The 10,939-nt window shown below is 60.3% G+C and overlaps 1 pseudogene; it reads right to left on the bottom strand.

The window, feature by feature from the left end:
- Positions 1–5,825: 5,825 nt before the first annotated feature.
- On the bottom strand, positions 5,826–6,795 carry LOC119250848 (olfactory receptor 11L1-like; annotated as a pseudogene).
- Positions 6,796–10,939: the final 4,144 nt, after the last annotated feature.

Below are 10,939 nucleotides of genomic sequence, written 5' to 3'. Positions count from 1 at the left end.
CTGAGGAGTCTGTCCCTCACGGATATCTGCCTCATCTCAGCCACAGTCCCCAAGTCCATTGCCAACTCTCTGAGGCACAGCAGCTCCATCTCCTTCCCAGGCTGTGTCCTCCAGGTCTTCATGGTGGTTATTTCAGGAGTTGCAGAGCTTCACCTACTCACTGTGATGAGCCTTGACTGCTATGCTGCCATCTGCCACCCCCTGCACTATGACGTCATCATGAGCAGGGACAGATGTGTGCAGCTGACAGCTGTGTCCTGGATGGGTGGGGGTCTCTATGCTGTGATGAACACAGCTGGAACCTTCTCCTTGTCCTACTGCGGGTCCAACATGGTCCACCAGTTCTTCTGTGACATCCCCCAGTTATTGGCTATTTCCCGCTCTGGAAATTTAATGAATGAACTTGTCCCCATGCTCATTACTTCTGTGTTGTGTATCTGCTGTTTTATTTTTGTCATCATTTCCTATGTCCACATCTTCTCTGCTGTCAGGAAGATCCCATCCTCAGAAGGTAAGGCCAAGGCCTACTCCACCTGCCTGCCCACCTGCTGGTTGTGGTGCTGTTTGTCTCTACTGCATTTTTTGCTTATTTGAAACTGACTTTAGAAACTCCGTCCATGTCTGACCTGGTCATTTCTATGTTCTACACGGTGGTGCCCCCCACCTTTAATCCCGTCATATACAGTCTGAGGAACCAAGCCATGAAGTTGGCTGTGGGGAGACTCTTGAATGGGAGACTCACCAAATTATAATAGGGAAGATGAGTTCATTACTCTTTACAAGACAATTATTTTAAATTTTCACATTATACTATTCTATATTCTTATAATTATAAAATACATATTAATAATATAATAAATAATAAAATAAATATTAAATAAAATAAATGATAAAATATATATTAAGATAACTTCATATACCCTTAGTTTTAGTTGTTGCTCTTTTTATCTCTTAGGTGCTGTGTGATATTCCATGTACACTGGGGCAACTGAACTTCCAGCCACTCTCTGCTGTTTTCCATTTCTGTAGCTCCCGGCCAAGAGAGGAGATGGTTGGGTTTCTTCTCAGTTGTCAGCAGTTGTCAGCAGCAGTTTCATCTGTTGTCATCTTAGTTGTCCCTGGGGCAGCATCTCCAGTCTCTAAGGTGGCTTCCCCTCTAATGTCACTGACCCTCGCGGTCACGTGTGGGATCAGGGGTCACGGTAGGACAGAGGCTACTGTAATTAGTTTGTGAGGCCTTCACAGCATAAACAAGGCCATAGGGTCCAAGTTAGAATCTGAGCAGTCGTGATCCACTGTAGAGAAAGACCCACACACCTGATGTGGCAGAGACCCTTCTGGAAGCTCTGGTGTGGGTGTTGCTGCACTTACCAACAACACAATCAATGCTTGGTGGACAGCAGAAATAGGAAAGTTAAGTTCCTATGCAGTATAATTACTAAAAAAATACAAAAATTATTGGGTGGGAATTTTTGAGAAACAATCTGTTCAAAAAAAATGATAGCTAGTAGCCTGCCTTGCATCTAATATTTCCAGAAATGTGTTAGGGATGCCATCCATGACCTCACCCCACACTTCACAGGAGTGTTGTCCCCATTTATTTCATCCCCTAGAGTGGGTGGGTGGGAATGGCAGGACAATGCCCTGGCCGGGCAGGCCATCAAGAGGAATCTCACACAGAGTGTCTGCATTTTTATGAACAGGTTGAATTGAAAAATGTCATCAGATTTATGTGCAAAAAGGTAACACTATCATTTGGTGTGTTCATAGATGTGCAAAGGATTTGAAGAAGATCTCATTTGGGAAGTGAAGCGCCCGTGGGTGAGGCTGCTGTCTGGCCGCAGCTCCTCTCCGCTGACTGTATCATCCTTTGCTTTCCCGTCTGTGACATTCCATATTTGAAAATTTCACACCGAATATTTCATGATGAAATGCAGTTCCAATCGGATGTCCAACATTCGGTCACTCTCAGGCACTCACCTGGGAGGGGCTGAGTCAGGCTGACCTTGTGTCCAGCCCGGGGGAGCTCTAGGTGGAACCAGGCAAATCCGGAGACCAGCCAGGGGCGGTAGAAGAGGTGGTAGAATCCTGACCTGTGAACTTCTGTGCTGACAATAGCCTACTGCTCTGTTAAGTGATTGACCTTTTTTATTTTTAGTGTCTATAAGTGACTCTGTTAATATTAATTCATGATGCTGTTACACTGGCCAATAAACGTTATGGAATATGATGAGACTCCAGTGTGTGCCTTGAACAAGAAACTAGATCAGACCATTCTAAACGCATGTGCTTCACTGCCAACATTTTTGCCAACCTTGTACAACATAATTAGAATATATAAGTTAATAAAACATTAACTGCTCTATGTTGTATGAATTCAAACATTTAATCACAATTAAAACCGTTGATTTCTGATTTGTTTTTTTCTTACTTGGCGTTACTAATTGATTTATATCACTGTTTCTTTTTACCATGGTAACCTGCTGCTAGCACAGTTGTGGGGATTCAATAACAACAGTTTTTTAAATCCTCAATGTGCCAGAAGTCGTGCATTCCAACTGTTGATCCAGAAGGTCAAGAAATATATTACGAACTTAAATTCACCAGAAAGCTTCAAAGGCCAAAAGGGAAGGAAAATAATTATTGACCACGAGAATCTGGGACGCGGGCAGTAGAACTCCCTCTTGTGTCCTCCCGCGCAGGGCGCTGGTCACTGCGGAGACTGAGGCTGGAATCCACTGGACCGCCAGGCCACCCCCCACCAAGGCTCCATGTCCTGCAGCACCACCACCTGCCACCAGCTCTGCCCTCAGGTGAACTGGGCTGACCCTGCCACACGCGGTTTAGGAAAGGCCCGCACGCGCACCCCGCACCCTCTGCATACCCCAATCCCGGGCCCAGGCCCCAGAGCTCCCAGCTCTGTGTCCGGCAGATGCGGCACCCCGGCCGGCGCGGACCGGCCATCCCTGGGCTTTGGGCCTGCCGCGCTCTCGGCCCCTCCAGGGCTCCCTGGACCCCCACCATGCCCTCTCGGAGCCCACAGCCGGGGCTCGGGTGCTGACACCCTGCCGTCTGGAGGCCGCGCGGTGGGGGCCCGGGGCCACACTCGAGGTGGGGGAGGAGCCTCAGGCCACTGCGCCTGCCAGGCAGGGTCCCCCATGAGAGTTCGGTCCGCGTAGACACTGCCTCCCTGGGTCGGGGCCTGCGCTGGGTTGGGGAGCAGTGACCCCCGTCCGCCAGTGAGGGGCGCGGTGGATGCCAGGGATTCCCGGGCCGGGAGGTGACTATGGTCTTGGGGGAACGGTGTGACAGCGGCCAGGGAGCTCGGCGCTGACTGCGAAGCGGGGGCCGAGCCCGGGCAGCTGCGGGGGCCCCAGGACTGTCCCCCAGGGGCCGCAGCTGGGCGCCCCGGGCTTCATCCCCACCCGGCTCCCCGCTCCGGGTCAGGCTGCCTCGCCTGTCCCCTGCGCGGGTGGGTGCCGGGGGCTGGGGGGCGCTGCCGCCCACCGAGCCCGGGTCCGGGCTGGGGACACTGCGCCCTAGCCGGAGCCCCCAGGGGACTCGGGACAGCAGCTCGAGTGGGGAACGGCGCAGGTGGCCTTCCAGGCACACCCGGAGCCTTCCCGGTGTCTGTGGGCTCCCCTGGGGTACCCCCATCCCAGGGCACAGCCACCCTGGCCGCGCAGAGGGAGTGCAGGGGAGGCACGCTGGGGACAGAGGGGCGTGGAGCCCTCCCCCTTCCAACCGCCCCTGTGAGTCCTGGTGCTCATCAGGCTAACAGGGTGCCTACTCAGCGCCTGCGGTGCATCCCGGGTCTTCCTGGGCTCCTCTGGGCGCCTGGGAGCACCTGTGATGTAGGGGGGCCCTGGGAGCCTGAGACCCATCGTGGGGCCACCCTCAACTGCGAAACTATGGCCGCGCCCTGCAGGGGAGCCCCAGAGCAGGGCGCTCTGGGGAGGAGGTGATGGGGCTGGTGGGGGTGCGTGCTCCTCGCTCATCCCTGAGGGCGCCAGGGTGAGGAGCCGCGGAGGAGGCGCTGGCGCGTGCTGCGGACACCACAGGGGCCCCTCGGCTCCCTGGCAGCCTCTGTCTGTCCCCGTGGGTCGGTCCTGCTAGGAGCAAGATGGGAGGTGAGGGGAACCAGCAAGCAGAAGGGGGTGTGTCGGGTGAGGACCTGACGTGGGGGGTGAAATGGACGCCCCTGAGACGCGAGTCCTCCGCCCGCTGCTTCAGTTCCAGGCCCAGGCCCGGCTCCCAGGGGCCCTGTGGCTCCCCGCGCACCTCCTGCCCCCCGCGCGGGCCACGTGCCAGGAGGACTGGACACAGGCGGGGTGGGCGGGGCGGGGTCACCTCCGCGCAGGGGGTCGGGGGCTGCAGGGAAAACCAGCAGAAGCGGTGCCCAGGCGGGCTTTAAGGGACGCGCTGGAGTCCCCAAGTCCGGCTCCTTGGAGGGGAGCACAGAGGGCGCGTGGACAGAGGCTGGGGTGGGCAGCGACCCCAGCGGCAGCCGGCGCTCAGGCCCCTCCGACCCCAGCGGCGCCTCAGCCCATCTGCCTGCTCCGCCCCTCGCTGTCCTGGGGGTCTCCCCCCGCCACCCCCACTCCGCCCAGCGGGTCCACGCAGCCGCCTGCCCTGACCCCACGCTCAGTCAAGCCCGGGACCCCCAGCCGGGCCCCAGCTTAGCTCAGGGGCACGTCCTGTTCCCAGGGACCCCGGGGATTTCTGAGCCCCAGCACCACCCGGCCCCCCGGGGGAGCCCGCCTCAGCCCACAGCTCTCTCCTCAGCCCGCAGGGAGCCCCGCCTGCTCCGCACAGCCCGTGCTGGGGCAGGGGTGGGCACAGGCCACAGCGCCCGCCTGGCAGGCCGCCGACCCCGCTGGCATCACTCCTGGGTGAGGCTGGTCACCCCTCCCGCTGCCCCCAGGGCCTGGCCCGGCCCTGCCCCACGCCAGCCAGGCATCATCGGGGCAGTGGGGAGGAGCCATGGGCGCCCCAGCGCCCTTTCTGCGCCCCTGCCTCCGGGCTGCGCTCGGTGGGAGACCAGCCTCCAGCTGCGGGGTGGCAGCAGCCTGGTCGGCTGCCTGCGGGGGGCTGCGCTCGGACACGCGGGCGGGGGGGGGGTTGGTTGGCGGGCGGGGGGGCGCGGGGGACAGGGGGCTCCGCGGGCACAGCCGGCCTCCACCGCGGGTCAGACTCGCCACCGAGGCAGCGACGCCTCCAGCTGCCAGGGCCCACCGCGGGGACAGCACCCCAGGGAGGGGCATCTGGGGAACGGCAGGGGCGGGGGCCCGCAGCGGCGCTCGCAGCCGGGTCCAGGGGCCCGCAGGGACAGCAGCCTCAAGGCGCCACTTGGCCAAGGCGGCTGGTCCCGACCCCCCACCCTCCCCCCCCCGCCCACGGCCCCCCCAGTCCTTCCCGGGGCTCTCTCCTCTGCCCTCGTCCATCTCTCGCCCCTGCCCCTCCCCCGCCCGTCCCTCCCTCCCGCTGCGAAACTTTTCCTAAAATTTCATTCGAAAAAAGCCAGGATCTCCATCTCTGCTGACCAGTCCGGCATTCGGAAGCCCCGGCCCGCCTGCCACGGGGCCGGCCGGGACGCGCCTCCTCCCGCTGCCGCCGGACGCCTCCCGCGGGCTGAAGGCGGCCTCTGCCCACCGGCCACACGGGCTGGGCCGGCCACGCGCAGGGACGGGCCACGCGGCGGGACCCCTCGAGAGCGGGCGGGGCCAGCGGGGTGGACAGAGGCGCAGCGGGCGGCCGGCGCGGGAGGGCGGGAAGCAGCCCCACCCGCGGGCAGCCCGGGCCGCGCCCAGCCCCACCGAATGGCTTCACCTGAGCAAGAAGCTGCCCCTCGCTCTGAGGCCACAGACGCGGCCCCTCCTCGTCATCGCTTTCCTGACGGCCTCTTTGAAGTCTTTGTTCCTCAGACTGTAGATGACGGGGTTCAGCAGCGGGGTCACCACGGTGTAGAAGACGGAAATGATCTTGTTGATCTAGGGGGACAGGTGGGCATTAGGGCGCACATACATGGAGATCATGGTCCCATAGTAGATGGTGACCACAGCCAGGTGGGAGCCGCACGTGGAGAAGGTCTTGGCAGGGCCGGAGGCAGAGGGCATCCTGAGGATGGCGGCCACGATGAAGACATAGGGCACCAGGGTGAGGAGGAAGCACACGCACAGCACCTCGACGGACAGGGCTAAGATGACCATCCCAGTGACATAGACACTGGAGCAGGAGAGCTGCATCAGGTGGGGGCAGGTCGCAGAGGAAATGGTCGATCCAGTTGGGGCCATGGAAGTCCAGCCTGGAGATCATCAGGCAGGGAAGGATCCCGGTGCCCACCCCGGCCACCCAGGAGACGGCCACCAGCTTGGTGCAGGTCTCGGAGTGCATCAGGAGGGGGTAGTGCAGGGGGCTGCAGATGGCCAGGTAGGGGTCATAGGCCATAGTTGCCAGGAGGAAGCACTTGGTGGCCCTGAAGAACACAAAGAAGTAGAGCTGGGCCATGCAGGCGGGGAAGGAGATGGCACGGCCCCGAGCCAGCAGGCCAGCGAGCAGCGGCGGCACAACGGTGGTGTACCAGACCTCCAGGAAGGACAGGTGCTTGAGGAACGTGTACATGGGTGTGTGCAGCCACCGGTCATGGCTCACCACGGCGATGATGACGACGTTCCCCGCCACCATGAGCATGTAGATGAACAGAAAGATGGCAAACAGCAGGGACTGCCACTCGAGAAGGTTCTGGAACCCCAGCAGCTGAAACTCAGTGACAGCAGACACATTTGGGGGCTCCATCGCCTGCGGAGGGGAACAGACCTTGGAAAGCACTGCAGTCAAGGCGTGAAATTCCTCGGTGCTGTCTGGAACATGAGAGACTGTCTTCGAGCACTCCCGTCTCCACGACAGATTTCTAGAAGAACATGCACAGCTCCACCTGGCTTTTAGACCACTGTGGTTTCAACCCACTAGGCGAAGGGGGTGCAAGAGTTGGGGGAGGGCCTCAGCAAGTGCCACTCACCAGGCTCTCTGAAATCTAGAAGTTTCAGGTTCAACACCACAGGTAAGAAGGGGCTCACTGAACCGAACTCAGGAAATACAATTAATAGCAGGGCCTCCCTGGTGGCGCAAGGGTTAAGTCTCAGCACTGTGAAGCTGTCGCCAGCCACTAAGGCATGAGTTCAATTCCCGGCAAGGGAGTGAACCACTGGGCGAGGCAGACCTCTCCTGTCTCCCTGCTGCTCCCCTCAGCAGTGTGTTTCAGTAGATCCGCCTGTTCTGCTCCCCACTCTGTCTCTGGTCTCTGGTAAATGATCTCACCCACCCCCCCAACCTTTGGCCTGTACCCCAGTTCTTGTATGCATAAATAAATAAACCTTTAAAAAATTAATCGCTATGTTTTCCTGGAAAGGGCCTGAGCCCAGGCCCTTTACTCCCACAGTTGACCCTTGTCTGGAAACTGGTCACACCTGGCCCGTCTCCCAGCCCGGGAGACTGTTCTGCCCTCAGTGTTTACGGACACCTCCTCCGGGCACCTGAGCATCTGAGTGTGTCTGTGTGTGTCTGTGTGGCCAGGGCTGAGCCAGCCTGCATCTCCATCGGTACCTTCTCACCCAGGAGGACACCAGCTTAGTCATCGGACTTGGTGTCCAGTCAGCACGTCACCCCTCCTTTTTTTCGAGGTCTAGCCTAGTTCTGGACGAAGCCAGCATCCGCCCGCCATCAGGGGCTTCCCTCATCAAGGACTGAGCATGACATCACCTCTGTAATGCCCAGGCCCAGGGCTCCTGCCACAGGCCCTTCCACCTCCCTCCCACCCCCCTAGTGACTATTTCAGGCGCTTCTCCAAATCTTCCAAGACCAAGACTTTTTGTGTAGGAAAGTGATGAAGCTGAAGTACCCGGAGGCCCTCCTTCACCGGCCCCCGCCTCCCCAAGAGCCCGATGGTCGGTGTATCACCCCGTCCACGCCCCTCTCCCGCAGAAGCTGCACCTGAGCCAGCTGTGGCTTTATTTGGTCTCTTGCCCAAATTAACCAACACCCCCCTGGAAATGCCGCATCCCCTCAAGGAGCGCCTCCCCTCCCACCCGACTGCTCCAGTCTCCCTGCACCCCAGGCACACCCGTCCTTCCTCCTGGGAAAGTGGACAGAGCAGCTGCCACAGCAGAGGCCTCTGCTAGGCTGGAAACCAGGGCACAAAGCAGACGCCTTGGCGAGGGGCTTGGGCTTGAGGCTGCAGGGAGCGGCCAGCTCAGGGGTCTGGAGCCACTGTCCCTGGAGCTCTGCAGTGAAAAAGGCCCCTGGCTCCACCTGCTGGCTGCGCCCAGGAGCTGGCCCTGCTGCATGTTGTCTGCTCTCTGTGCCTAGGGCCGGCCTGCCCTGCTCCCTCCCAGCCGCTCCCCCTCCTCCTCGGAGGCACCAGACCTCTGGGTCTCTGTTCTGACCCCATCTCAGCTCCTGCTCACAGCACAGACCGCAGTCTCTGGCCTTCTCTGCTCACTGCTGTTCCTGGGCCCTGCCCCGGGGCAGGCTGACCCCAGGCCAGTCCAGGAGCCCCTGCTGAGGGGAAGCGTGACCCCACAGGGCAGCGAGTGATGCAATTCACGTTGGGACATGGTCCTTTCCTGCCATTGCTCCTACTTCCGCGACATGAGCAGTGACCGGAAAATGGCAGAATTTAAATGCCGAGACCACCAGGGCCTGGTTGACTGGGTCAGCATGGGCAACGTGGTTGGGGTCACAGGGCATTTGGCCCCATTTCCGAGTCACCTAAAGTCCCCTACAAACACAGTCAAGGACACAAGGGAAAAAGGACCTGCTGGGCCTAGCCCTTCACAGCAGGACTGGGTGCCCGGGTGACAGGGTGGGGGGTTGGCAGGGGTGGGGGGTGGTAGGGGTGAGGGTGCAAGCAGGTGGCAGGGTGACGGGGGTGGGGGCAGACCTGCTCAGGGCTGATGTCAAGTCCTGGCTATTCCAGGGACCGGATCGCCTGATTTACAACGAGCTCAGTCAACAAGACCCGCCCCGAGGCAGAACCTCCCAGGTGCCAGCCCCACATCTGATTTCACAGCTTCCCTGGAGCCTTTATGGATATAAACATGCCCCAGTACCACAGCCCTCCCGGCTATCCAGGGCCACCAGGCACCTCTGGGCTAGGGCCTTCCTGCTGCTCTCCAGGCACCACAGGGCGGGCGATCCCACCTGGACAGAGTGTCTGCAGGGCCTGCAGCCTCAGGCTCCAAGCCCCTCGCCCACAGGCATGGCCTCTGGCACCAAACACACCTCTCCTGGTGGCCTTCTGATCCCTGGGCCTACCTGTCTGCCTCCCCGGCACACGGCGCCCACGGTCCTCCCTGCTGCCGGCTCAGCCCTGCTGCCCTCCGCCCCGCACGCCGGCCCTGGCTCCCTCCTGCACGCTGTGACTGGCCATCTTCTGCGGGCGATGTGGCTGGAACACACCCCAACTTTCAATAACCCGGGGCTCCTGGGGCCTGGCCTTCGGGGAATCCTCCATGAAGGTATTCTTCCACGATTTGCCAGCCAAATTAATAAGCAACAAAAGCAAACTTTTGAGATTCCCCACTGCCCAGGGGGCTCAGGCACGGGCGGCACTCTTGGGACCCAAGCAGTTCTTTGGAAAACTTTTTTAAAATGTAGCTTAGGATGGCCCCGGAGATGCTGAGCTGGACTGACTCAAACATATGGGTGTTTCTCGAAAATGTAGCGAGCAGGTACCCAGGGGCCCATCCTGAGGGCAGACGGGTGCCAGCAGCCTTTCGCTTCGCACTGCGGATTCAGGTGCGCCCATGAGAGCACATCCACGCACCCACACGGTGAGACCCCCACCCAGGCCGACTTCCAGCAACCAGAGAACCTGCGCCGAGGGTGTCTCCCAACTCCACAAGGAAAATGCAGCATCTGAGCCGGGAGAGGCCTGAGCGGAGCCCTCCACGTTCCCCCTCCCACCTCTTACCAGCAGGACCAGAGGCCGCTGAATGGTGGGGCACTGTCCCATGACGCACTTGTGCTTGACTTCATTAATAACTTATTTTACAAAATAATGTGATCCGTGTGTATATTTTTCAGAAAACTTGCAGACAGAACCGACATCGGCACCCATGGCCAGGTGTGGCGCATGCACGAGTGCCCACTGTGACCACGCTCAGGGGCACAGGCGGCTGCACACGCACAGGTGCATTTTGGGGCACTGGGTGAGGAGCCACTGCAAGCTCTAGCTGGCACCACTCGGTCCTGGGGTGCCCGCGGCACCAGGATTCCTGAGTTCATGGGGGCGAGGCTGCGGGGAAGAGCGTCCAGGCTCCCGGATGGGGTCCCGGGCAGGGTCTTGGGCAGGGTGGGGTCCACTACACTCCACCCGAGTTGGCCCTTTGATGGCCCACCCCACAGTTCTCCTGTTCCCCGCGGGCAGCGCTCACCGAGCAGCTGAGGCCTTGGCTGGCCTTAGCCCCTCTCCATCACAGTCTTTCTCACTGTTATACATGGGGAAGAAAACAAGCCGCACCCCAGCCTGTAGGCAGGCTTCTTCCAGGTGGTCTGCACACTGGGCCCCCACTCTTCGCCTGGCATACCGCAGCCAACAGAGGAGAGCAGTGCAGGCACCCAGGGGGCAGGCGGGCAGTCAGGTGGATAGGCTCCAGCAGGTGCGAGCACAGGGCACAGAAGGGCCTGGGGACACCCAGGCCACCCACCCCATCAGCACCACCACGTGAGGGTGGCCAGCAAAGGGCACTGGCACCCAAGCCCCACAAGGTCATCCCAGCACTCACGTGCCAGCAGGCGACCAGCCTGAGGCTTGGCCTGAGGAGCCTGGGGGGGTGCCAAGCTCAGGTATGCTGACATCCAAGGGGCCCCTCGCACTGGCAGATGTGCGATGGAGGAGAGGCGGGAAAACATCACCTCCAAGAGGCAGCAGGGCCATGGC

The sequence above is a fragment of the Talpa occidentalis genome, unplaced genomic scaffold (genome assembly GCF_014898055.3).
Source record: "Talpa occidentalis isolate TD23 unplaced genomic scaffold, MPIMG_talOcc4v2.1 talOcc4.18, whole genome shotgun sequence".
In the NCBI taxonomy this organism is placed as follows: domain Eukaryota; kingdom Metazoa; phylum Chordata; class Mammalia; order Eulipotyphla; family Talpidae; genus Talpa; species Talpa occidentalis.
This window is presented reverse-complemented; position numbering and strand designations above follow the sequence as displayed.